The sequence below is a fragment of the Callorhinus ursinus genome, unplaced genomic scaffold, assembly GCF_003265705.2.
Source record: "Callorhinus ursinus isolate GAN/ISIS: 27379988/994484 unplaced genomic scaffold, GSC_fseal_2.0 scaffold7, whole genome shotgun sequence".
Classification (NCBI taxonomy): domain Eukaryota; kingdom Metazoa; phylum Chordata; class Mammalia; order Carnivora; family Otariidae; genus Callorhinus; species Callorhinus ursinus.
Genome location: NW_027397069.1, coordinates 6,597,446 through 6,623,203, shown reverse-complemented (window position 1 = coordinate 6,623,203; position 25,758 = coordinate 6,597,446). Strand labels below are relative to the sequence as shown.

The following is a 25,758-nucleotide window of genomic DNA, read 5'->3' as shown; positions in this document are numbered from 1 at the left end:
CAGCTCCTAAAAGAGTGTGGAATCAAAAGGAAGCTCAACACTTGCTGCTTCAGAACACACTTTCTCACCAAGATCCCCACCCCCAGCTGCATCAGAACCTCCGCCAGGAGAAGAAACAGAGAACCGTCTGAGGCTTGAAGGTGTGAGGGCACCACCAGACTTTGAGTCCCCAGTCAGACCTCCGAAAACACTCCCACCTCACGTGGAACACCATTAAGAACATGTTCCCACGTATTCCATAAATTACAGGGCAGCAGTATGTAGGGATCATCAGCCATAGTGTTTGGGATGTTTCATTCCGCAGAAGCTACTGGACTGGATATGATTAACAAGTATTATACAAATAAAGTATTATATGCTACATCAAGTGCACACAATTCCATTCCCCTGGAACAGTGATTACCATAATCTTCACTTCCGAAATGCACCTACGCATGACATTCCATTCCTCGTGGACATCTTTTTTTTTTTTTAAGATTTTATTTTTAAGTAATCTCTACACCCATTGTGGGGCTCAAACCCACAATTCCGAGATCGAGTCGCACATTCCACCAACTGAGCCAGCCGGGCACCCCCACATCTTAAGTCCATCTGTCAGAACCCACCAGAGCCTGCCTCCTCCCCAAGCCAGTAGAATGAGAAGAATGAATGGCTTGTTCACACCTGTTTCTATCCCACAAAGTCAGCCGGAGGTCATGGATGTGGCCCTTTATAGCAACGCTGGTCAAATGAAAGCATGAATTACCAGACTAATAACTAGTGATAAGCTGGAGAGAATGTGACACGGAGAGATATGAATCGGATTTTGCAGAAGGGTGGAAGTGGGAAACTTTGGAAGAATTCAACGGGCTTCGTGAAGGACTTTCTGTTGCGATCTCCCGCTGACCACACCAGGGCAGGGCTGTGCCCAGCTGTCCGCAGGTCCGTCCGTCCGTCCGTCCCCCTCCCCCTGGGCCAACGCCAGCTCACTCTTCTCATCCTCTCCTGGCCCTCCCTTGGGCCTGTGGTTGGAGCCTAAGTGTTGCTTTGGGTCTTCCTGAGAAGTTCATCACTAAAGAGGCTTCTCCCTCCCCATGCCATGTTTTAGTTGCAGCCCGTATTTTTTTCTGATGGACAAAAACTAGGAAAACTGACGTGCTTCCCGGTCCTGTCTACCCCACAGTCTCCCAGCAAACACTCAACACTTGCTGTCTTGGACTGGGTCTTGTCCCCTCTTTCTCAGGTTCCCCCACTGACATCCCCTATTTGCTCTGGCAGCTGTATACCCAGGGGACATTCAAGTCCTGTACTGACCCAGGGTAACTAAGAATATGCTGAGCCTCATGTCTCCATATTTCCTTAAAGCCTTCCCCCTTGCCTTAGTTCCAACCCCGTTGACTATTTATAGACACCAATCAACACAAAGCTGTTTGAAGGGCTGCCCCTTCCTCCACCTCCCTCAGAGCTGTCTCCAAGAATTTAAAGCAAGAGATTCATTGAAACACATTTCACTGATTTATTATTAATTGTCCTTAGGTGGGCACAGAAAGGACCAAGCAGAGGCAGGGATGCACGGACTTGTGGTCACCGAAAAACATCCAAGTGTCTGCCCAGGTCGCGAATTTATACCACGAACAGGGGAGCCAAAAGGAAGAAACGAAAGTCACAGAGATCGGATGGGAAGTAGAGAGGGAAAGGAGGCAGGAGCTTGACGAGGAGTGGCAACAAAACAGGGAAGCTCACTGAACGGGGAAGAGGGAGGCTTTCTTGGAAGCGAAGCCAAAGTCTACCATCAGGGTGTGGGGGTCCAGAAAACGCTCACCGGACAACATGAGTAAGAGCGCACCAGCAGAAAGACAAATGCTGCTTCTGGCTCCAGAAAGAGGCAGGGACAGCCAAGGAAAGCAGATTCTTATCTTCTGGACAAGGGCCCGGCAACGCACCAGCTCAGAAAACACATTAACAAAAAAGGGACACTGGGGCAGCCGCAATGTTGTTACTGCCAGCAAAGCATGTCGGAAGCTCCCACCTGTAGAAGAAAAGCAAACACACACCTCACCATGCACACACATTCACACAAGCACACACACCGTGGAAAAATAACATGGCACCTCACTCCCTGATAACGCCCAAACAAGGCAGAGACGGTGACACGCAACCAGACCTGAGAGGCCTCTTCCCAGTGACTCAGTTGTTGTGGGCTGACTTCTATTTCCCAGAGCAATTTATTTGGGAAAAGGGGCCTTTTATTGTTGATATGTTATGAATGGGCCAGAACCATACAGACCATAGTGAACAATACAAACCTGATTTTGCAGAGTCTGAAAAACACCCCTTGGCTGTCACTCCTTAGGATTCTCCTTCTTGCTCCCCCCAAGTTGTTTTATTTTTTATTGATTAGCATGCATGAGCCCCTTCTTAGGGCAAGGGACTGACTCTAGCAGAGATACCATGTTATTTTCATTCCCCGAGAATTTCACAGGTCTGGTCCCCCATGGTGTAGTGGGCAGGGGGTATGACTGTCTTCCAACATTGAGGAAGATGTTTGTGCTATTCACTGACTTACCCTTCCAGCAGCGAGTCGTCCATTCAGACTTGACCTAATCAGCGTGAGGACGTCAGTAACACACCTTTTAGGGACCCTGCAAAACCGAGGGTCCTTTCAGATCACTGGGTGAATGTGGCATAAATCAACTATTAGGATAAAAAAGATCTGGGTGGTATGGGCACCTGCCTGGCTCAGTCGGGAGAGCATATGACTCTTGATGTCAGGGTCATGAGTTTGAGCTCCATGTTGGGCATAGAGCCTACTTAAAAAAAAAAAAAAAGATCTGGATGGTATGTGAGGTATATGTGTCTTCGAGTGGTATCGCTGATCTTCATCTCTTCTGAATGCTAATCTTTGTTAAAAGACACAGTAACTCTGACCAGCCTGTAACATGGGAGTGTTTAACGTAGTCCTAATTTCAAAAGCAACCGGCTAGACTAGCAGGGCAGAATGTTCATCTTGTTAGGAAACTGAACTGCCCTCTGAAACATTAAATGATTAAGGTGGTAGCCAGGGGCTCAGGGCCCAGAGGCCAGGGGGTTGCTGTTCAATGGGGCGGGGCGGGGGGGTAGTTTCAGATTACAAGGTAGAAAGATCAGGAGATCTGTTTCACAACAATGTGAATGTACTTAACACTAGTGAAATGTACACTTAAAAATGGTGAAGCTGAGGGGCGCCTGGGTGGCTCAGTTGGTTAAGCATCTGCCCTTCGGCTCAGGTCACGATCCCAGGACCCGCATCGAGCCCCGCATCAGGCTCCCTGCTCCGCGGGAAGCCTGCTTCTCCCTCTCCCACTCCCCCTGCTTGTGTTCCCTCTCTCTCTTTCTCTCTCTCTCACTCTTTCTCTCAAATAAATAAATAAAATCTTTAAAAAAAAATAAAGGGTCGTGTCACTGGCAGTGGCTTTCCTGACAGATGGCTATTGTCTGGCTGTCCCCAAACCAGGGCCTTCCAGCATGGCATCACTGGGATGCCCTGGCAGGAGTATCCACGGGAGAAGGGGAGCAAGGAGACACAGAGGGTGGCACTTACTGGGGGACCATCCCAGCTGCTTTATATCAACTACTGCATTTATGCATTTACTCATTTATTTATTTTTAAAGATTTATAAGGGATGGGGTGGCTGGGTGATAGACACTGGGGAAGGTATGTGCTATGGTGAGCGCTGTGAATTATGTAAGACTGTTGAATCACAGACCTGTACCTCTGAAACAAATAAGACATTATATGTTAAAAAAAAAAAGATAATAGTAGGAAGGGAAAGATGAAGGGGGGGAAATTGGAGGGGGTGACGAACCATGAGAGACTATGGACTCTGAGAAACAAACTGAGGGTTCTAGAGGGGAGGGGGGTGGGGGGATGGGTTAGCCTGGTGATGGGTATTAAGGAGGGCGCGTACTGCATGGAGCACTGGGTGTTATACGCAGACAATGAATCAGGGAACGCTGCATCAAAAACTCATGATGTAATGTATGGTGATTAACATAACATAATAAAATTAAATTAAAAAAAACATTTATGTGATTTCAACAACTATAGCAGGGCCAATCTGCGATAACTATCCATGTGCACTGGACTCATCAATTGCTGTGTAATTTATTTATTTTTAAAGATTTTATTTATTTACTTGACAGAGAGAGGCACAGCGAGAGAGGGAACACAAGCAGGGGGAGCGGGAGAGAGAGAGGCCGGCTTCCCGCGGAGCAGGGAGCCCGATGCGGCGCTCCATCCCAGGACCCCGGGACCGTGACCTGAGCTGAAGGCAGACGCCTAACGACTGAGCCACCCAGGCGCCCCTGCTGTGTAATTTAGAGCTTTGACTCTTAGTAGCACCATATAAATAAATGATGGAGGGAGAAAAAAAAAGATTTATTTATTTATTTTAGAGAGAGAGTGGGGTGGGGAAGGGCTAGAGGGAGAGGGAGAGGGAATCTCAAGCCGACCCCGTGCTGCGCGCAGAGCCTGTCTCGGGGCTCAATCCCACCACCCTGACATCACGACCCTAGCTGAAACCAAGAGTAAGGCGCCTGACTGCACCACCCAGGCGCCTCGTAAGCTACCGCATTTAATACAACAAATCTATGAAGTGTCTTTTCATTCTAGCCTTTTTAACTATAAAGAAACGGAGCCGCAGAGCCGCAACTACGCCGGCCGCGGTCACGTGACAGGCCCCGCGCGTGTGCCCCCAGAGCCCGTGAGTTTTTTTCACAATCCTTCTGTCCCTTGACCTACAAAAAAACTACAAAACAGAGAATCAAATATCCAGAGCCCTAAAGTAAGGATTTTTCTTCCTGCACCCCATTTGAGAGCTTAATTGTAATGTAACCAGAATTTAGCTGAAAAGTGACCTCAAGTGTATCCCCTAGGGTTGACGTCCACCTGGCCTCCAGGTGTGCTGTGGAAACGAGTCACAGATGTGCCAAGACCCTGAGCACCCCCTCAGCCATCAGGGTGGCCAGGGCACAGCCTAGGACACAGGAGTCCCTGGACCAAGGCCCTTCAGGTTCCGAGCAGCTGTGGCATTTACCCTATTGTGTCATAAAAGGTCACTGCCGATGAGTGCCATCTGGGACAAAGTTGGGAGGCACCCTGCCTTGCACTCCGAAGCAAGTGGCCTGGATGAAATCCCACTTCCACCACTTTGTCCTAACCCAAGCTAACCTCTGTGTGTGCTTCAGTGTCCTCATCTCTCAGTGGGAATGGAAATAGAATTTACCTCGCGGGGTAGTTAAAGAATTAAGTTAGATAAGGGGCACCTGGGTGGCCCAGTCAGCTAAGTCAGACTCTTGATCTAAGCTCAGGTCTTGATCACACAGTCGTGAGCTCCAGCCCCACACTGGGCTCCACGCTGAGCGTGGCGCCTACTTAAAAAAAAAAAAAAAAAAAAGTAGAGTTGTCAGTGTACCTTCCAGAAGTAATCTCTCAATGAGACATTAACTGAGCCAATGGGTACAGTCACACAGTCTATGCATGCCCTAACACTACAGCACCATTCACACAGGCTAGGCTACCAATAGCGCCCCCCAGAGTTGTGCAACTACACATCCCTGACCTTAGTTTTACATTTTAACCTGTAAGTGTCCTTCATCGTCAAACTCTAATTTATTTCCCAGCCTCATTACCCCTACTAGCTCCCAACCCTCCTCCCCCTGGAACATCAAACCCAACAGTCCACTTACAACCCTGTGGGTTTTCATGAATGTTCCTGCTGCCTGAGACATTCGCCTTATTCTTGCCTGCTTCCGTTCCTATTCATCCTTTAAGACCCAGCCGAGAGTCACCTCCTCAAGCTTTCGTGATGTCAGAGAATTGTCCCACCTTCAGTGTTCCCAGAGCACTTTGCAAATACTGTGTTAGAAAGATCAGCTTGTGGGGCGCCTGGGTGGCTCAGTCGTTAAGCGTCAGGTCATGATCTCAGGGTCCTGGGATCGAGCCCCGCATCGGGCTCCCTCCTCCGCGGGAAGCCTGCTTCTCCCTCTCCCACTCCCCCTGCCTGTGTTCCCGCTCTTGCTGACTCTCTCTCTCTCTCTCTGTCAAATAAATGAATTTTTAAAAATTAAAAAAAAAATCAGCTTGTTTTCGTGTGGCTCACACCGTTCATCTGCATACAGCCCTCCCTCGCTGAACCATGAGTTAGTTCCCTGTGATCTGACAGAATCTTACTCTTCGCATGGACTTGAACTCTTCGCCCTGCTCGCGTGCCAGCGTCTCCATCACCTCGCTCACGTAGAAGACGAGTGTGAGTAGGACTCAATATTGTCAAAGATAGTTTGGCATACCAGGCACACAAACCAGCTTCAGGATACAGAAATTACCCTTGACCATGTCTGAGTGAGGCTAAGTCCCCCTGAGTGAGGGACCGAAGACACCAAAAGGTAAAGGGGCCTGCGAAGGCCTCCTGGCGCTCGCGGGCGAGGTCCCCTGGCGGAGCGAGACAGCAAGACTGGCGGCAGTTTTGTAAGTTGGGCTTTGTTTGATATGTGACAGTAAAACCGGGAAATGTGGCCCACTTGCTCTTTTGAAATCCCTCCCTTCATTATATTGGAATCTCATGTTTCTATGCTTTGTCTCAAACTAAATATCAAAAGTCTCTCGTTTCTGTTATCTCCCTGACAGTTCTTCAATATACTGTATTTAAAACTCTCCGAGGACAAAAAAAATGCACTTTTCAAGTCCTGCTTAGGAGCCTGCCACCGCCCCCCCCCCAATCTGTCTTCGTTTCTGAATCTCTGGGATGCTTCATAAAACAAAGGAGAATGTACCAAAAGGTGCTTCTGTGCTATTTTAAATACTTAGAGGAGGTCTCCTCTGTTAAAGAGAAAACAGTACAGACCCAGATGTTCCGCAAGTCACATAATTCATACCTAATGCTGACGGACTAACCGTATCTGCACAAACTCTATCACACATGGTACATGTAATCTCCATGCGTGGTGATCAAAGAAAACGGCCTTCTCCCTGTCAAAATGCCCTCTCCTTACCTGTCCACCCCACCAAACTCGGTAGCTACAGGACCAGAGCTTTATTTTATTTTATTTTTTAAAGATTTTATCTATTTATTTGAGAGAAAGAGCGAGAGCACGAGTGGAGGAAGGGGCAGAGGGGAGAAGCAGACTTCCCACTGAGCGCAGAGCCTGACCCGGGGCTCGATCCGAGACCCCGGGATCATGACCTGAGCTGAAGGCGGACGCTTAGCCACCGACTGAGCCACCCAGGCGCCCCTTGTTAGATACTTTTAAACGTGCTACTTTTCAGATCACTTTTTCCAAGAGAACATGTGAGGTCACGGTGGATTATTCGGCTGGTGGTGACCAGAGGCACTGCCTGCCGGGAGGGGCTCGACTTTGGGCCACAGAAGCAGACCAAGGGGCTCCCTTCTGTCCTCTGCTACTCGCTGCCTTGTGTGAGTGGCTCAGTCGCCTTACACTCGGTTTCCTGCTGTATAGAAAGAGGATGATGAAAACGGGCCCGCTACCTGGCCACAGAGTTGGGTGGACTGCCCGCACAGCTGCAATGGTGGCCCGAAGCCGTCACGGCCACAGACAGTCGCGGCCCAGGCGAGAGGCCCTGGCCCTGGGGCAGCTACGGCAGACCTGGCATGCTGCTGCCCAAGGTCTCGTCCCCTCCCCTCCTTCCCTTTCACCGAATCCAGATTAGGCTTGGAGGAACCACCTGCCCAGGAAAATACTCACCTCCCACACGCCCTGGCAGCTGGCTGTGGCTGCTTGACCCAAGTCTAGCCAAGGAACGGAAAGAGAACACGTCTGGGTGACGCTTCTTCTTTCAACCACTTCTTTATGTTAGGCTTTGGAAATGCAAGCATTTACATGATTTGAAAGTCACAAAGTATGAAATTCAGAGCTGTCTCACCTCCATCTTTGCCTCCCTGCCCTGTTCCCTTGTCCCTCTCTAGTCATTAGTGTTTCTCTTCCCTGTGTCTCCCTTGCAAGTATGAGCAGGCGCGTGCGCATCAAAGGACGTATGCCAACACTACCTACATGGATGCCTATGCCGTTCTTGTTCTTTATTTCATATTCTTGAATCTTGGAGATCACCCCATAGCTGTATGGGTAGTGCTTCCTCTTTCTTTTTACTGCACAGTATTTGATTGTGTGGCTATACTATGAGTTATCCAAACAGTCCCTTATTGATGGACACCTGCGTTATTTCCAGGGTTGTTGGTTTTTTTTAATCACCAATTATGCCACAGTAAGTAATCTTCTGCATGGGTCATTTTGTATTATGCCTGATACCACTCGGGACAGATTTCTAGAAGTGGGATTGCTGGTTGAAGGGCACTAGCATGAGTAATTGTGCTCTAGCTTGCCAACTTCTGGGCCACAGGAGTTGTACCATTTTGATTTGCAAAGCTTTTTGTTTGCCCTCTGCTCTTTTTCCATCTTCTTTCTTCCTGCCTAGGACCCAGAGCTGGTTCTAGAGAGCCTTCTCACAACCCTGAGGATGAAAGTCACACCCCAAAGATAGCAAAGCCAGAAGGAAAAGAGTTCCCCAAGGCCTGTCCAACCCACCAGTCCAGTCCTTCACTGCCCATCACTGTCCTTCCTGCTGTGGGGGAAATATAAACCCTCACCTGTGTGGCCCTACTACAGCCAAAGACAATCATGATCACTTAGATACCGAGTAAATCTAATTAAAATGATGTTACATTATTTGAAAAGCTTGTAACTGATTAGTAAGTTGGTACTTACTACAAGCTCCACTGTCCAATATGGTACCTACTAGTCCCACGTGGCCATTTAAATTCAAATTAAATAAAATTAAAATGTCAGCGCCTCGATTGCACTAGCCACGTTTCAAGAGCTCAATAGGCACAGGACCCTACTGGACAATTGAACATCGCCGTTATTGCAGAAAGTTCTACATCGCTGATCCAAAATTCGAGGTAGCGCTGTGGGGTCGGTCACTCCAGTGCCATTCTGATGCCCACCTATATCTTCTAAAGTATCACTGGAAACGTCATTCGTGTGAGATTAGGTTTATCTATCAATCGCTTAATCCAATGCCATGATATAAAGTGTGACCTCCTTCAGCTTCCCCCATTGTGGAAAAACCCGCCCCCTGTGTCTTTCTGCCTCGTCAAGGGCCTCTGTGCCGCGGGGATGGCCCAGACCAACGTTCCCTTCTAAGGTGTAGCCGTATACACAGCACAACTGCATCTTCCAGGAACCAAATTTGTAGGCCAAAAGTATAAATACATAGGCAAAATCAGAAAACTCAATCACCAGAAAGGATTAATCGGTGTATTGCAAAGAAGAGATGATTTCATCAATAATGCAGAAAACAGCCCGGGATATGAAAAGCACCAAAGAAGTGAGGTCTGAGGAAATGTCAGAGCAGAAAGCCCACAGCGTTGGAGAAAGGGCCTTTCTACCTCCACTTCAGTCTTGGAGGGAAAAGCCAGGACTGAGATGCAGAAAGGAAGAAGGACGTTTGCAAGTTCCTGAAGCTTTGGGGGTTTTCACACAGTGTGGATGCCCATATTGTGTGATCAGATAAAGTGGAATCATCTGTCAGCCTGTCTGTTCACATAGCTATGCTATTCATAGAAAATGTACCTCTTCCCCCAAATAAACACCATATGCGTCTTCTCTTACCTAATTGGCTGCATGTTTCCTCGGCACCTGTGGCATGCATGGGGAGGAGGTGACGCAGGGTGGCCTCAAGTGGCTACTTTGGACTTTTGTGTAGAGCCTTCTTCAGGGATGTCAAGAGCAACAGGGAACCATGTTAATTAATAAATTTGAAATGAGTTTTGACTCCTGCCATCTACGGCATCACGAGCAAGGAAAGGCGACAGCACCATCTTTTGGACTCCAAAGACACCATTGGTCACCTCCTCACGCCCTCCCAGCCTGAGTTACGTGGCCCGACCCTGTAACCCGCACCTCGCAGACACCTGTAACTGCACCCTCCTTCCTCCTCAGCAAGCCGACGTAACTCAGCTGTGTACCCAACCATGTCTGCACCCCAACATGCAGGTCCCAGGAGCTTCGAGGGTGGGGCGTTACTGTTTAATAGATGCACAGTCTCCGCTTGGGACAGTGGAAAGGATCTGGAGAAGGATGGTGGTGCCAGTTGCACACCCGTGTGAAAGTACTTAACGCCACCGAACTATGCGCTTGAAAATGGTTAACCTGGTAAATTTCATGCCATGTGTATTTTACCACAATACAGTTTAAAAAAAAACTACTCACTGGGCGCCTGGGTGGCTCAGTTGGTTAAGCGACTGCCTTCGGCTCAGGTCATGATCCCAGAGTCCTGGGATCGAGTCCCACATCGGGCTCCCTGCTCGGCAGGGAGCCTGCTTCTCCCTCTGACCCTCCCCCCTCTCATGTACTCTCTCTCTCTCTCTCATTCTCGCTCTCTCAAATAAATAAATCTTTAAAAAAAAAACTCACTGTTGCTGGCTGGTGTCACTTTAATTCAAGGGGACAAACGGCAAGTGGACATTTGGCACCGGCCATCAACCCCAACGTACTCCCTAGCTTTGCACTTTCCCGCTCTTCAGATGACTCTGCACCCCTCTCCCATCTCCTCCTGCACTCTTACCACTCGGCTCTCTCTCCAGCCCCAGTGAGCAACTGTGAGCAATCAAGAGACTCCCTTATCTTCCCATTGACACCACCACCAGCCTCCCCCTACCTCCAGCCAGATTCTGCGTCTTCCCTCCTGTTAATGAGGGATGAGATGTGCTGCTTTTATCAAACTCTCTCACTTTTTGGCTCGTTGCATCTGAGAGAGCAAGGTGGCTCACCGGCAGCTCTTCGGGGGCCATCTGAGGAAAAGTGGCCAGGGTTCTCATTTTTGCTGCCTCCGCTCAAACCGAACGATGTGTGATCTGGGAATACGGCCTCAATATGGGAACTCTGGGGGGGGGGGGGTCTCCAGCAGTGTGCAAAGGATACAGGCTGCAGTAATGGGACTAGGTGAACTTCCTTGAATAGGTCATCCAGGATACCTGCCTTAACTGCGGATACCCAGGCCACGTACCTTAGTGCTCTTTGTAGATAAATACAAATACTTCAATTTGGGATGCCCGGATGGCTCAGTCGGTTAAGCAGCTGCCTTCGGCTCAGGTCACGATCCCAGGACCGACCCCCGCATCGGGCTCTGTGCTCAGTGAGGAGTCTGCTTGAGGATCCTCTCCCTCTCCCTCTGCGCCCCCCCCCACCGCTGCTCTCTTTCTCTCTAAAATAAATAAATAAATACATACATACATAAATAAATCTTTAAAAAAAATGTCAGGGGTACTTGGGTGGCTCAGCTGGTTTAGCGTCTACCTTCAGCTCTGGTCATGATCCCAGAGTCCAGGGATTGAGTCCCGTGTCTAGCTCCCTGCTCAGCGGGGAGCCTGCTTCTTCCTCTGCCATTCACCCTGCTTGTGCTTTTGCTCTCTCTCTCTCTCAAATAAATAAATAAAATCTTTAAAAAAATAAATAAATGTCTGTTGTTTAAGCCACCTAGTCCATAGTCATTTGTCATGGTAGCTCAAGCTAAGTACTGAAGTTGGGAAATCCTACAAATTGTTAAAGAAATTGGACAGCAATCTCCTTCCCGCCCCCGAGCCTTTGCATGAACTAATCCCTTGGCCTAGAACTTTCTCTACTCTCTGCATGTCTCACTCCTTCTAGTCATTCATAGCCTGCCTTAGATCTTGTTTTCCCAGAGAAGTCCTTTCTGATCCCCCATCCTCAAGTAGTACCTCCCCCCTGTCACTCCCTATCGTATCCTATTTTAATTTTCCAAATGTGCTACCTGGTAGTTTTCTTGTTTTATCTGTTTAACATGTTTCTCTCGCTAAGATTAAGTTTCTTTTTTTTAATTTTTAATTTTTTTAAGATTTTATTTATTTATTTGACAGAGAGAGAGAGGGAACACAAGCAGGGGGAGCGGGAGAGGCAGAAGGAGAAGCAGACTCCCCAAAGAGCAGGGAGCCCGATGCGGGACTCGATCCCATGACCTGAGCCGAAGGCAGACACTTAACCGACTGAGCCACCCAGGAGCCCCTAAAATTAAGTTTCTTAATAGCAGAAATCTTTATCTGACTTGCTTACCAGGGTCTAATAAGTGCTTGTTGCATAGTTGGTACTCAATGAACCCCTGGGGAACAAATGATTTTTCCAGTTGATTTGGCTTGATTGCAAAAATATGTGTGAGTATCTATTGTATAAGCAATAGGTATTGTATAAGCAATAGGGAGCTCAGGACATTTAAAGCCTATTACCATAGTCACCACTCTCAAGCAGCTTACAATTGCTTAACAAGGATAAAAACGTGTTTTTACACACCTTAGGCAGAACAGTACACGTGCTATACGGAGATGGTGTGGCTTCATGTGGGGAGCGGCACTCACTGAGTTGTGAGATAATCCATGTGAGATGCCTAGCAGGAGGGGCGCCTGGGTGGCTCAGTCAGCTGAGCGACTGATTCTTGGTTTCGGCTCAGGTCATGATCTTAGTGTCATGAGATCGAGCCCCACGTCAGGCTCTGCGCCCAGCTTGGAGTCTGCTTGAGATTCTCTCTTCCTCTCCCTCTGCCCCTCCCCCCACTCAGGCGCTCTGAAAATAAATAGATCTTTTGAAAAAAGAGAGAGAGAGAGAGAGAGAGATGCCTAGCCGGGTAAGAGCCGAAAGGCAGCCTCGTGTAAGAGTCAGGAGCACGGACTCTGGAGCCCAGACTAGCGAGGCTCGAATCCTAGCTCCGCCACTTCGAGCTGTGTGTCCTTGAACTGGACTTTTTCTCTCTCTGTGCTTCAGTTCCCTCATCTACAACACGGACATAATGAAAGCACCTGTGTCCGGGCCTTGCTGTGGATTCAAGCGAGTTACATGAGGTAAAGGGCATGGCTCCGGAGGACACTATCCGCCTGGACTTCTGTATTCCACGGAAGGCGAGGTCACGCAGGACTCCACAGGATGGTGGAAGGGCTGACTTTTGAGAGAAGGTGAAGTTCAATGAGAAGGACGGTGAGGGCCTTCTCCGTGGAAAGGTTATGTTGTACGTCAGAGAAGACGCCCCACAGAACGAGCGTCGCCTAGGAATAGGGTCGGGCGAACGTCCATTTTACCCCGTTCACCACCATCCGTGTAAAGAAGGATGGTTTTTTGTTGTTTTTTTTTTTTTTTTGAAGGAGAGCCGCTGAAAGGACCATGGTCATCCGCTGATCCTATTACATCAGAAAACATGAGAGAGCTGGTCACTAAATCACAATATCACTTTCTTCCTAGTTTTTTTTTTCCTATTATTCTTTGGTTAAAAAAAAGGGGGGGGGGACTTGAACTCATTGGGTTCTACCCTTACTGCCATGTGAGTCCATTCCCTCACCCCTGAAATGAGAATGACAGAGCCTGCCCTCCGTCCTGTCAAGGAGCGGTACCTGAGTTAGGACCTGTGCAAGGTTAGGGAGGGTTAGGGAGATACCACAGAGATGTCAGACAGCTTTATCGCTGTGGTCTTTTCCTAAAAACCCCACCCAGGGTTTTGGTCAGAAATATCATATGCAGGGGCGCCTGGGTGGCTTCGTGGGTTAAGCGTCTGCCTTCGTCTCAGGTCATGATCCCAGGGTCCTGGGATCGAGTCCCATGCCGGGCTCCCTGCTCAGCGGGGAGACTGTTCTCCTTCTCCTTCTGCCAGTCCTGCTCACTCACCCTCTCTCTCCCTCTAAAATAAATAAATAAAATCTTTTTTAAAAAAGAAATATATGCGAAGCATTTTAATGTAGAAGAATTAAAGAACTTGAACTTTGTCTAGCTGCATGGTTCAGAGAAGAAGAGAGAAGGCAGGCCTGCAGCTAAGGGGCCGGCTCCAGAGCTGGAGGCAGAGACGGCCACACCAGCGTCAGGGACAAGTGCACCCTGCTTCTGTCACACGCCATGTCCGGGCCCTCGTCCGTCCGGAGCATCTGCATCCACTCTTTTCAAAGGCGGAGCCAGACACAGGATCCATCCCCAAAAGGAAATACCAACAAAATAGCCTCTCCTTATTTCTTGAAAGGAAAAACTGATTTCCTGTGACTGTTTAGTCTAATGAGCAAGAATCTGGGAACCTCTGGCTCCATCCTATGCATTGTGAGGTTGGGGAAAATTCTGCAGGACTTGCAAGCCATCCAAGTCAAACTTGAGAGGCGGTATGACCGAGAATTTCTTTAAGTTGCAGACATTTCAAGACATGTCAGTCCGTCGATTTTTAGCCTCCCTGTCCTTACTTTTCTTTCGCCCCATGGACGGGGACTGAACAGCAAGAATGATACTCTCTTAAAAGAATAGCTCCTCGGAGAGCGAAGGAGACCAGCAACCAGAGGAAGAACCCCGTCCTAGCCCCAGAGTGCTCCCAGCCTTGGCTGTCCTCCTGGAAAGGCCACCTGAGCAAAATGGAGACAGGAGGCAGCTTCCCAGCCTGAGGGTAGCCGGCTTCTCCCACCTGGGTGGGGTTGAGCACCCCGCGCACTCCCCGACTCCCGACTTCCGTTCCTGGCAGGTGCACCGGACAGAGTTCCTAAGTTAAGGGCAACTCAACAGTGGCCAAGAGCAGAGGCCAAAGCTGGGCTTCTGGTGTCATGATGAGACCACGGCCCGTGGAAGAAGGTGGGGCTCAGGCTGGGAAGGACTGCACTGGGGCCCTAGGGTGGAATGACACACAGAGGCCAAGGCTCCTGGTATCTAATCAAGAACAAGATAAGAGGAAGGAAGAAGATCCCATTCTCCCAGCTGGGGGATGTTGAGGGAAACGGGAGATTGGAGGGGGGCATCCTTTCAGAAAGCTCCTGGAAAAGATGGGGGAGTTAGAGAAAGCGTGGCAAAAACCAAAAAAAAAAAAAAAAAAACCGAAAAAAAAAAAACCCAAAGCAGGGGAGGGGGAAAAAGAGAAGAGGGGGGGGGGGCCGGGGGGGGGGGGGGCTGAGAAGCCCAGGGGAGGGTAAGGGCAGGCGGGGGGGGGGGGGGAAGAGCAGCTCTGCTGGAGCGAGGAGGGGGTGGCTGGCCGCAGCCCAGAAACCTTCGCTCAAAGGACTCTTTTGAGTTTAATCCTCCCCCAGGACTGTGGAAGGGGGAAAAAAAGGAAGGGAGAAACAAGTCAAAAGTCCCAGGAGGAAGGAGCTTTGTGTTGTAAAGGACTACCTCTTGGGCCTGTCCCCAATTTTCTGCGTTTTGTTCCTGGTTTAAAAGAAGTTTTATGTCACCCATGAGAGTCTGCATTTTTGTGGGATTCAAATATTCCTTAATTAGGTGTTGTCTCTTTACAGAAAGAAAAGACGCCCTTTATTTCATTTTACTTTGCCATTTTAATTTACTCCCTTTCGTGTTTAATAACTAGGTAGGGAAATGTTAAACAGCTGCTGTAAAATATTACAAACCCTGCTTCCTAGGAATGTTGGGAAGGAACTTTCTAGAGCCATCTCCCTCCCAGAGAGGAGTCCCGTGGGAGTGGACCCACAGGTCCCAGCTTCGGGGTAAAGGTGGAAGGAGGGGAGGTGTGCCCTTTCACTCCACCCCACCTGGCCGCCCTCACTGCAGAGTGGGCTTCAGCCGAGGTCTGAATGCAGAGGGAGTGTGAGGGGAGCTGAGAGACACACACCCACCTCCACCGGGTGACCCGTTTGTCCCTTTCCTTAGGCACCACCTTCTGTGCAATGCGTACACTATCTATGCAGATCCAGACGGATCTGCCCTGTGAGGCTCGGGAAAATCAGGAAAGAAAAAAAACAAAAAAACAAAAAAACAGGAAAGCAGAAGTGGCCAGAAAAACGTCTCTGTTTGGCCTTGGTCTACCGGACGCTGCCTTTCTTACTCTGCCCCAAGTCTGAGGAAGACCACATACAAGGGATGGGGCTACCGTTTGCACACAGCTAGGAAAGTAAGGGGAGGCCGACCCTTCGGCCAAGGGTCAGTAGCCGGCTGCAAACTGCCCAAGCTTCCCAAAGGATCTGGAACACCAACTGGCGGGGCAGGACAGGGTACCAGTTTCCGTTGACTGAGCTGTGTATGACGCTTATACGCTCATTTTGCTGGTAAAAGAGCCTGTCATAAAATGTAATACTGACTATAAAACAAATCAGCGCTTTGAAACGACTTGCTTCAGATGTTTTCATAAATCCCTAATGGCTCAGGCACTGCCTGCTATTGATAATATTAATGTGTTAATAGTTCCTCTGAAGCAGCAGTACTGGGTAGGGCTGGACACACACGCACACACGCATGCACACGGGAATACACAATGCTCTGGCTCACCCTTGAATTCCAGCTGCACTTGGTTGACCTTGGAAAGCCAGATCCCAGTGAGAAATGTGATATTTAAATTATTGGCTAAGTTCCCCTTTCGTTTAAAGTGTTTTACATCGGTTCATAAAAAGCTGTATTATATAGGTATATATGAACATATAAAAGCATGCAAGCACACCTCTGTTCCCAGCAGCATTACTTGTAACAGCCAAAAAGGTGGAAACAACCCAAATGTCCATTGACAGATGAACAGATAAATAAAATGTCATAGATCTGTGTGCTGGAATATCACTCAGCCATAAAAAGGAATGGAGATCTGACACCTGCTACAACATGGATGAACCTTGAGGACATTATGCTCAGTGGGAAAAGCCAGTCACAGAAGGACGCATACTGTATGGCTTCACTTACATGAGGTGCCTAGAGCGGTGAGATTTCACGGAGACACAAAGTAGAACAGAGGTTATCAGTGCCTAGAGGAAGGGGGTACCCAGTCTGTTTGGGAAGATGACACAGTTCTGGAGATGGGAGCTGCTGATGGGTACCCAACACAGGGAATGCACTCAGTGTCACAGAACTATATACTTAAAAACAGTTCACATGGTAAATTTCATGTTATATTTATTTTACCGGAATTTTTCAAATGGGAGGAGAAAAGCATGTGAGTGATGGACTTGAGGCTTCTCTCCAGCCTTCCACGTCCCCCGTCCCCCCCGCCCCCCGCCTTGTATCACTCTGCACAGGGCCTGCAACTCTGTCCCCAGGCCCTGGAGCTGCCAGCGACACCCAAGGCTGAACCAGCCATGCTAGGGTTCCTTTATCCTTAAGAAAATGACAAGTGTTGGGGCACCTGGCTGGCTCAGTGGATGCAACATTCGACTCCCCATCTCGAGGTTGTGAGTTTGAGCCCCATGTTGGGTGTAAAGATTATTTATTTACTTGACAGAGAGAGAGAGAGAGAGGGAGAGAGGGCATTCGAGCACAAGCGGGGGCGGGGGGAGGGAAGCGGCAGGCAGAGGGAGAGGGAGAAGCAGACTCCCCGCGGAGCAGGGAGCCTGATGTGGGGCTCGATCCCAGGACCCTGGGATCATGACCTGAGCCGAAGGCAGACACTTAACTGAGCCACCCAGGCGCCCCTTAAAAATAAAATCTTTAAAAAGAGAGAGAGAAAAGGGGAGGTTTTGTATCTGCACTTCCCCAGATACCCAAGCAGCTCAGGGAAGTCTTCCCATGAAAACCCCATTCCAACCTTTTTCAAAAAGGAACTTGAAACAAGAATGACATTTTTCATGATGCAATTTCTCTGCTCCTCTCTAACTGGCATCATTCAGGTGGGAGAAATCTCAGAAAATCAACGCTCCAGTCTCCCTGCCTGTGGCCACAGACGCTGGAGATTTTTCGAGGTACATTTCTGTGGAAGGCAGAGAGGGGTGGCCCAATCTGAGGCCGGCGCCTATCCAGAAGTTTCTCTCAGTAACACTACAGACACTGGACACAGACCACAGGTTTTGCTAACTTGTTCTTTGGGGTCAATTTATTTAAGAAATGACCAGAGCATGGGGTGCCAGTCTGGCTCGGTCAGTAGAGCATGTGACTCTTGATCTTGCGGCTGTGAGTTCAAGCCTCGTGTTGGGCGTAGAGATTACTTAAAAATAAAATCTTTAGGGGGCGCCTTAGGTGGCTCAGTCGGTTAAGCATCTGCCTTCAGCTCAGGTCATGATCTCAGGGTCCTGGGATCGAGCCCCGCATCAGGCTTCTCCCTTGGTGGGGAGTCTGCTTCTCCCTCTCCCTCTGCCCCTCCCCACCATTTGTGCTCTCTCTCACTCTCTCTCTCTCTCAAATAAATAAGTAAAATCTTAAAAAAAAAAAAAAACTTTAGAAAAAAAATGGCCAGAGCAGTCAAACCCTCACCCTCTCCCCTTGAAAGGAGAAAAACATTGGCATAATCCTTCTCATCAAAAGTCTCCCTGGGTCCTCCTTTGAATTTCCCTTATACTCCATTACCCGAACCAGGCGGCCAAGAGCTCCTGGGTCCCCTCACACAGACTTTGGCCCAGTTTGCATCTATAACACATCAGTGCCGGTTCTCCCTGCAGGTCAGAAAGATGAAACCCACAGCTGGTATGAGAAGCGTGTTAAGAGTACTCCATAGAGATGAGGGCAGAACAGAGCATGGTGCCTATAAATTTTCAGGCTGATGGGCCCAACGGCAAGGACCCCCAAACATACAAAATAGGGGAGCCTGCCAGAAGGGTCCTACACAGCCTATAGGGGGAGCCCCACTGGAAGGAGGTGGGGAAAAGAGCACACAGAGCACAGGGCTCCCAATATGGAGGGATCGCCTCGGCTGGGATGGCCCCAGGGTGCAGCCCAATTGCAGCCAGCACAGAGCCTGAGATGTGAGCCAGTTACTGGGTTAAAAGCCGTTAGGACTTGGAGCAGGGAGAGAGATGCATAATCTGAGTACCACTAAGAAAATTTTGCAGCCAGCATCCAGATTTTCTAAATCAACCACTTCACCAAATTCCCTGCCAGCTCATAAAATCCTTGCCTGACTTGCCTTCCTTTCTCCAAATGATTTTATTAAACAGTGTTGGAGGTGGGGGGTAGGAAGGGGAGAAGTAGAGAAAGAACTCAGGAGTGAATTACATTTTAATTTTATTTTAAATGCAGTCTTTCTCAGTTTTGTTTCCTTCAAGGCTGTCCCTAAATTTGGTTGGGTCCAGGATGGGTAGATGTGTAGGCGGCCCTGATCATTTGCCAGGTTGGATTTAAATGTGCTATAATAATGTGTGTGTGTGTGTAGACTTATTTGATCAAATATACACTTAATCTGCACAGGTATTCATTATACCAGAGCAGAAACATGTCAACTCCAAAAAGTATTTGTGTTTACAGTATTTGGAGATAAATTTTTAAAAATCGTATTTTGCTTTGTGCATACACATTTGCTTTTGCTTGTAATTCTTCTGGAAGCTTGACTGTTTTAACTACTTCAGCATGGACTCACTTGAGGGGCAGGGAGAGTATGCAAAGCTGCAAAGTGCTTTCATATTTAAAAGGGGCTTCTCCAGGATTGCTGACCTGTGGGTTGATAGTTTTCCTCTGGATCCATTTCCTGTTTTTCAGGCTGACCCAGGGTCTCATTCTATCCGGGGTGGGTCAGCAGCAGCTGGGGGTCTCAGCAGGACCTCTGCAATTCAAGGGGGCCTACTCCGAGACAGGATCTGAGCTACCGCCTGCCTCTTTCTCATCCTTGTGTCCAGCAGGCACTAGGCTGCCTAAGACCCAGGGGGTTGAGGGCCAAGTGACCAGTGAGTCAACTTTACAAAAAGGAGGCTGGAAAAAGGAACAGAATGAGTTTAGGATGGTGAGACCCTAGGGAAGAAGGAGGAAAAGGGGAGACTGAGGAAGCTGGAGGCTTAAGACACTCTCCCAGGAGCCCAAACAAGGAGTTGTCATGGGTTTTGGCTCAACAGACTGGAGGCCTCAGGAGAGCCCATGTCTGGGTCCCTGACAAGCTAAGCTGCCAGCCCCAGCAGCACAACCACAGCCAGCTGAATCCAGTCCCCACAGGACCAACCCTGTCACCAAGCAGCCACCCACTGACGCACTCTCTGGGCCCATAGAGCACAAACACTCCAAACAACTGATTGAGTCTGTAGGAAACCACAGGTCGGAAGATCACCAACAAGGCAACAACCACCTCCACACATTCACTACCCTCCAAATATTGCACTGAATCAAACACGCCTGGCCACAGAAACCAGTGGAGAAATTTAAGACCTTCTTCTCAAAAACACAGATACACGGGGGCCCACCTAGGGAGGGTAACCTCAAGGACCCCCATGGACCAAGGGCTTCTGGAAGCCCAGTCGTGGGGTATATTCCCGTGGGCCTTTTCCTAACCTCGCAGTTGTCCCCACTCGCCCGCTCCCGGGAGAATCGGATCCCCATCAGTGACCCCTCCTCTCCCCCGGCCCTCCCAGGCCTCGCCATTTCCTGAGCTGGGATCTCCCGCAGAATTCGAGCGCTTCCTGTGCTGGAGGGACTTCTCCCACTTGGAGCGGACACTGGGTCTGGGGCAGGGGCGCAGGGGCGCGTCGCCCCCAGTTTCTGGCCCGGGAGGCGACACCCGTCAGGTCCGCACGGTATTTGGCGGGCGCCGGGGCCTGTCGGGGAAGGTGGTTACACTCGAAAGGAATCTGGACTCCTCGTGGAGCCGTTGCTCGCGTCGCTGCGCACGCTCGGGTTCCGGCCCGGCTTTAGGCAACTCCCCCTCCTCTCTAACCACGCGGCTCGTAATCTACGGGCCGCCGCCGAGCCGCGCCCGGGGCTACAGTCCCCAAATTAAAGCGCTTTTGCAGCCTGGACACCCAGCGAGCTGCCTCCGCGCGCCAGGCCGGCACCTCCTGCCGGCGCTCGCCTCCCCGCCCCGGCAGCTGAGATGGATGTGATTTCACGCACATCCTGCGCACACACACACACGTGCGCACACACGCAGTCGCCCTCAGCGCCGCCCGCACACACGCACGAGCCTGGACGCTTTCCTTTTGTGCTCTCTTTGCAGGACGCGATTCCCTGCCCCTGGCTTCCGCTTTTCGCTCCTTCCTTTCCTCTGCTGCGCCCCTGCGAGTCCCCCGGGCCTGACACCGACCCCGCAGCCCCTCCGCCCCCGCGGGGCCCCTAGCGCGCTCCGCGAAGGGCGGCAGTGGAGTCGCCCCGCGCGCCCAGCGTCGGCCGGGGTCGGCGGGCAGCTGGGGCCGCAGGGCTGGCCTCGGGCCTGCGCCCTGTTTGTTTTCCCTTCGCCCACTGAATGCTAGATTAAGACGTAAAGATTACCCGCGCCGAATAATGCCGGGAGTCAACACTCGAGCAAACAAAAGTGCTTGCACAACTCCGCCAACCCCGCTGGGACCCGGGCCGCGGGCTGGGGGAGAGAACGCGCTCCTCGCTGCTAATTACAAATAAATGATGATGTGCTCACTAAGTAATTGATTTAATGAAGTTCCTATGAAACTATTAAACCCGGGTGGAGGTCAGGCTGGAGGCGCCCCAGAGCGCCCATTGTGGGCTGTTTAACTCCACCAGGCTCCTCGGAAAGACATCGGGGCTAATAGGTGAAGTCACAGCTGCTCGCGCTGACTTCTCGGAGCGCCCGGCCGGCCGCGGGCACCCTCGCGCCCTCCTCCTGTCGCGCCCTCGTGCCCCGCCGCCCGCGCCCCGCGCCGGCCAGCTTACCCACGCCACTCCCAGCCCCGCCGCCAGCTCCCGAGGGCCTCTCCAAAGGGATCCCGGGTCTCGTTAAGAGCGGGAAGTTGAGCGCTGAACTTGTGCGCACCGCCAGCAGTCGGCGGCGTCCACCGCCGCCCACCCCTCCCTCCTCACCCCACCCCCGCCACTTCGTGCAGGAACTGCAGCCAGTGTGCCACGCAGGGTGCTCGCGCGCTCTTGGCAAGGTGCCTGGAACCCGAGCGTGTGCCCAGTGCACTGGCTAGGGCGGGGGCGGAGGGGGCTGAGTTGTACATGAGTGTGTGTGTGTGTGTGTGTGTGTGTGTGAGAGAGAGAGAGAGAGAGAGAGAATGTGTGTGTGTGTGTGTGTGTGTGTGTGTGTGTGCGCGCGCGCGCGCGCGCCCTTGCCTTTCGGGCCAAAAGGCCATGTTTTTACGTCCCTTACTCTGGCCTGCGGCCTGTACGTGCAAAAAAGTAGTAGAGGCAGGGAGAAGGGGGCCGAAGAAAAAGGTGCAAAAAAGATCACCCAAGGGGGCAGTTGGACATGGGAGCCCTAGTCTTGGGGTTTGCAGACCAGCTGCGGGAGGAGGGGGCTGGTCTGGCGCTGCCCTCTCTCCTCATCCCTACCTCCCACTTCGGCCAGCGCCCTAACCTGGCCTGGCGGTTCCAGCCTAGAGCGACGCCCCCAGCTCCCACTGGGGCTGACTGTGTAGGCCCCAGGCCCGAGGCTATCTCCCTCCCCCTCGTACAAGGAGCCCAGCCCCTGCAGGAAGGTGGGAACTGCTTCTTTTGCGGGTTGGCTCTGGTGAGAAATGTAACTTCCCCTTATCCCTTAGCCTGGGGGGACTCCTGAGGGGACACAGCCCCTAGATGGAGAAGTAGACATTGCAAAAACGCATCTAAAATTAAGGATGCTAACCCCCTGCACTCCGCAGCAAGGGCACGACAGAGCGTTTGGCTGCACCTCCCCTCCCCTTCCGGGTACCTTGTAATGAAAGAGAAAGCCCATGTCCATCTAGGACTCCACACCAGGGGACAGGGCCGCTGTGGGGCTTCTGGCTGCAGAAGTCAATCGTCCAGGGTCCCCTGCACCCCTCTACCCAGCCAAGTCTTGTCTTTCCTTGTCAAGAACGGAGAGTTCACAAAGTTTCTTAAAGTACTCATTTCATTTATGTCACGGTTAGTAAGCGTCTTCACTTTTTTTTTTAATATTAGTAATTTCCAGCTGCTGAAATCAACTTCCATTTGATTTTGAGTCAAACGTTTGGCCTTGGGGAAGAGGGGATGTTTTGGCCCCGTTCTCTGCTCCCTTCAAAGAGTACTGCACTGGGTCTGGGTCTTTGGTCTTCCCACCGCCTGGAGGGAATATTTACAAAAATCTTCCCTTGAGGGAGGCTTGCTTGAGGTCTCAGTTTCACCATCTGTAAATTGGAGCAGAGGTCCTTGGCGAAGCTCCTTTGGGCTTTGTGATCTGGGAAAGGGACCTTAAGGGCGATGGGGAAGTCAGTGAAGACGCCTGCTTGCACCAAGCTTTTGTCTTTCTTTGTGCAAGCTGGCCCCTTTGTACAATAACGCCCCGCCAGACTGCCTAATGGATTTTTGCAGGGCTGGGGGGTGGGGGGAGTTAATTTTCTCCACATAGGAGCAGATGAAAGTGAGCGTTCCAACCCAGCGAGTCCCCGCGTGGCCCTTGTTGGCTAAACTACGCTCTCCCAAATGTGCCCAAAGTGGTGCACCTCCCCGGGCTCAGGGCAGATGTTCCCATTTTGTTCCCGCCTCCCCTGCCCTCACCCCAGGCCCTCGTATTCCTTTAACGCCTGCTGAGGACTGCCTCCCTGCTGCCCTTAATGTAGGATGGGCCCTTCTCTTCAGCCTCCAAATGAGAAGTGACATTTGCACTCGGCTCAGCCAACGCGTGAGCACAGCGCGGGGACACAGGCCCATTGACCGAGCGCGGCCGAGGGGCTGGCGGGCTCAGCGGCATCCGAAGCGGCCTTAATTAATACCATCTTAAATAGTCCAGCAGCCACCGAAGACAAAGTTGAAGAAAGACTTTAAGGCTGAGTGCCCCTCGACAAGCTCTTTTTCCCCGTGTCATTCAATATTTAATGCGCCCGCTTCTAATGCTACTACTGGTGGTCCTTTCTCAGCAAGGACATTATTTTTTCACGGTGCCCATAGCCAGGGAAAGCCCTTTAGGCAAAGAAAATCAAAATGTTTGTTGTTTTGGATGACTTATAACTCTTGTTTAACACAAGCACTTTCAGCAAAGTATAACAGGCGCAGCCTCCAAAGCAAACAACACAATCCTTGTGACAGAGTCGGACACAAAAAGCACATTGTCTTGCGGACTACCCCTTTTCTCTGGTGCTAGATGGGGGCCTGTCTCCGAGTGAACACCACGATGCCATTTCACTTTTGAACTATTGTTTTTGAGTTATGCCATGTGGTCAAAAGGAGCGAGAAGGGGGTTGTTTCCAGGCTTATAAGACAAACGAGTTGCCTTTTCATTGAAATCCCCCCGCGATCCTTGAAAACGGAGTTTAAATGTCACCTCCGCCTTTCTAATGGGCACAGGGCTGGAGGCGACCCTTCAAAGCGCCTGGGTGATAAACGACCCTTATTAAATATAGCCGGGACCGCTGGGAAAGTCCCGCGACCGGGCCAGCACGTGGAAGAGCGCCCCTCGCTGGAGGGCCCCGGAGAGGCCGGGCCTCCCCTGCAACCGGCGAGGCCCCGGCGGCCGGCCGGGCCCGGATCCGGCTCCGGGGGGCGGGGGAGGTGGGAGACACCGGGTGAGGGGGGCCAGTTGTAATACAACTTCTTATCTACCGCCCCCAACACGCCCGTGCGCCCCCATCCCCAGAGGCTCGGCGTGAAAGCTCGGTGCATTTCCCCCTGACTTCTTTTTGTCCGTTGCCGAGTGGCGTCTGCAAGTCTGAGCTGCAAAGTTACTGATTTGCAGGCTGCATGTTAAGGCAGCCCATGTAAGTAATTTCTCCGGGCACCCCAGCAAAGGAGAACAAATCGCTGACAAAGGCGAGCGCTTTCGATTCAGCGGCGTCGTTAAGGCAACCCCAAAGTATTCCTCCTATAATAAGTTCCACTTCAAAGGGTTTCTCATTCAGCGGTGACTGCTTCGCACTTTTATTAAGTCCGGGCTTTTTCACTCGGAGGAATCATCTGTTTGGTTATTTTTCATCGTGTTTATTTTTCACCATTCACACAGTACTTGTATTAAATAAACAAAGAACAATCGCTCTGCAAATAAAAGTACTTAGGTGGGGAGAGAAGGAAGAGGAACTGGAACCCGGTTGCCCCCCGCTCGGTCTCCTCCTCTAAGTGCGCCCACCCCACCCCCACCCGGCTTTCTCTCTTCCTCTCCCCTGTCTCCCTCTCCCCTTTCTCGCGAGCTAGCAGGTTCAATGGGAGATCGTAACAACAAGTGGGTGGAAAGACGTATGTTATTATATAGGTCGTGCGTGTCATATTATATGGGCAACATTATATGTAATACGTGTATTTCCGACGAGGTGAAAATCGAGGGCGCTAAGTTGGCATGAAAGTGCAGGTCACTGCAACTGTATCTTAATAGAGTGTCTCCAATCGCTGCGGAGCCTCTGCCCGCGACTGCCCTGGCCCAGCCCATTGCCATAGCAATCCTCACGCTCGGCGTGGGTGTGCCATAAAAGCAGTAGTTTGAATTTCAAAGAACATGCCTTTGAACTTCTCCCTGCCTGATTAGGCACTTGTGCCCTGTGTGAATGTGTGTGCCCGGGAGTGTTTGGCCGTGGGCGTGGGAGGGGGGATGGTCTGTGAGTTTTTGTTCACGGAGGGAAAGTGCTGGGCTGGCAACCCCAGGGCAGTGTCACTGTGGGTCTCCTTAGCCATCCCTCCAGCTCCGGAGGGTGGGTTTTCAGGGACATATGTCTATTTTGGTAGATGATGGGTAGTGTGATGTGACGGGCTGAAAGTATTAATAAGTGTCTGGATTGTTTCTCTCCTATTCAGCTTTCCTTTCCTCTGATTTAGATGATCACTGGAAAAACCAGATTATCTCCCCCCAGTCCTATTTCCTAATCAAACTAGGCTAAAAATTCCTTCAGGGGGAACATCTCTCATCCCATTTCATAGAGAAAGAGATGATAGATAGATAGATAATAGATTAGATACTCGGTGGGTAGGTAGATAGACAGAATGAACCACTATGGTCTCAAACAACTTCCACAAAATGCAAAATTCAGTAAATTGCAAGACTGCAGT

The 25,758-nt window shown here is 50.6% G+C and overlaps 1 long non-coding RNA gene across 2 annotated transcripts in view; it reads right to left on the bottom strand.

The window, feature by feature from the left end:
* LOC141373094 (uncharacterized) overlaps positions 1-21,618 on the bottom strand; it is a 79,761-nt gene extending 58,143 nt beyond the window's left edge. Inside the window, exons 1-2 of one of the 2 annotated variants that reach the window (XR_012378731.1) lie at positions 21,505-21,618; positions 2,546-2,621 (exon numbers count right to left, since the gene is read on the bottom strand). This is a non-coding gene — a long non-coding RNA (uncharacterized lncRNA). The remainder of the gene's footprint in view (positions 1-2,545; positions 2,622-21,504) is intronic. The other variant, XR_012378733.1, reaches the window with a different exon arrangement.
* Positions 21,619-25,758: the final 4,140 nt, after the last annotated feature.